This window comes from Pinus tabuliformis, chromosome 9, assembly GCF_031772625.1.
Source record: "Pinus tabuliformis cultivar Carrire ecotype Pingquan chromosome 9, CPIR1, whole genome shotgun sequence".
Lineage (NCBI taxonomy): Eukaryota > Viridiplantae > Streptophyta > Pinopsida > Pinales > Pinaceae > Pinus > Pinus tabuliformis.
Window position 1 is genome coordinate 133799088 of NC_142307.1, and position 1920 is coordinate 133801007.

Sequence of the window (1920 nt, forward strand, 5' to 3'; positions counted from 1 at the left end):
GGTTATTTCAGATTGCATGCCTAGGACAGTAGGGTTACACACATGTTAACTTAGCATTCTTTTAAAGCAAAGCCTCTTATAAGTAGTTAGATGAATGGTGTGTTTAAGCATTTGATTTCAGTCTTTTCCTTACTAAATAGACAAGATTTCATTTAGTGTAAATTTCCCTTTTTCTCATTGGTAATCAAGCTTCTTCTGAATCAATAGAATATTGGGTTGAAAACCCATAGTGGTCTATCGCGAGCTTAGCAGTGACAAAGAGCGGACCCATCAAATCCTCTTGTGTATACAACACTGTCACCTCCAAGTTTGTCCGAACCCCGGGTTGATAAAGTAAAGTTGGTAGCCCCAGGGGTTGCAACGTTCTTGCTACAATACTAGTGCTCATCATCTGCCAACTTAGCACCAAGACCAATACCTCCAATTCCTTCATCAACAACCACAACATCTCTAGCACTTGTAGTAGCATCTACATCACCTGTAGCAATAACTTCAACACCTATAGTAGTAACATCAAGGCATACAACTGCCTCCATCAGTGGTGGAAACATCTCTAACACAAGAAACCTCATCTCATCACATGTAGTAGCAACCAAATGTCTCTAAGGCATGTAGAGACATATGTAACATGTAGAGAAGTGCTCCAATCTCCTGTAGCAGCAACATCTCCAACCAACTCAACATGTCTGGAGTCCATCTCCTCAATAGCCACAACATCATCTCCACTAGGTCTACTCATAGATATGTTGACATCAATGCCAACTAAAAAGACCATCACCAGTCATCCAACACCAAGTATTCATCACACATCCATATGACCAACAACATCTCCAACCTGTTGACATCAATGGCAACACAATTGAAGTATTTTCTTACAAATGCTCCGGTCTTGAGGATTGAAAATCCTGAAAAATAGTTTGTGGTATGTATAGATTCTTGTAAGAGTGGACTTGGTGGAGTCCTAATGCAGGAAGGACAGGTGGTATGCTATGAGTCAAGGAAGTTGAATAAGCATGAGCATAACTATGTCACTGATAATATTGAGTTGGTAGCTATCATTCATGCATTGAATATATGGAGACACTATCTTCTTGGCAAGAGATTTATTCTGATGAGTGATCATAGTGGGTTGTGGTACTTTTGTTTGACCAACCTAATCTGAATGTTAGGCAAGCTAGATGGTTAGCTACTCTTAGTGAGTTTGGTTTTGAGATCAGGTACATCAAGGGAAAGGAGAACATGGTTGCAAATGTTCTTAGTAGAAGACTGCAGGTGACTCACATTGCGACAATGAGTTATTATGGGACAAATTTGTAGCAGTGGATTTTGTAGGTAGGACAACATGATGACAAGTATCAACAATTGAAGCACAGGTTACAACAAGAAGGTACATGTGATCAAGATGTAGATTATCATCTCACAACAAATGGTTTGGTCAGATTTAGGAACAAGATTTATGTACTAGATGACAATGAGATCTGTTGGAAATAATAAGAGGGGGGGGGGTGAATCAATATTTCTTTTAAAATTATTATTTTTATGCCATTTAAGAAAACTTATAAAACATAACACAAAATGACCAATAAAAATAAATAATCTAATTAATAAGATTGACAAGGACTCTATTGTAGTGGCTGCAACACCCTCCAAAATTTTAGCCTATACTTAAATTTCGGAGCCTACTATGGATCCTGTGATCGATTGTTCCTTAGTCAGTTATTTGGTAAGCTGATGATCTCAAGATTCCCTCTTTGATCATAAGATTCATTCATGCTTTTATCTTTATATAGCATGAGTCATCTTTGGGCTTCGGGATTATCACTTGTCATGCAAAGGGAAGTTTGTTTTGCCTCAAGGGGAAATCTTTGTGAGAATGGGTTGTCCTCAACACATAGACAAGTTTCACACTCATGTCACACA

General features: G+C 38.3%; 1 pseudogene; it reads right to left on the minus strand.

Moving 5' to 3' along the window:
* Positions 1-551, minus strand: part of LOC149147462 (uncharacterized) — a 33704-nt pseudogene extending 33153 nt beyond the window's left edge.
* Between the last annotated feature and the right edge of the window lie 1369 nt (positions 552-1920).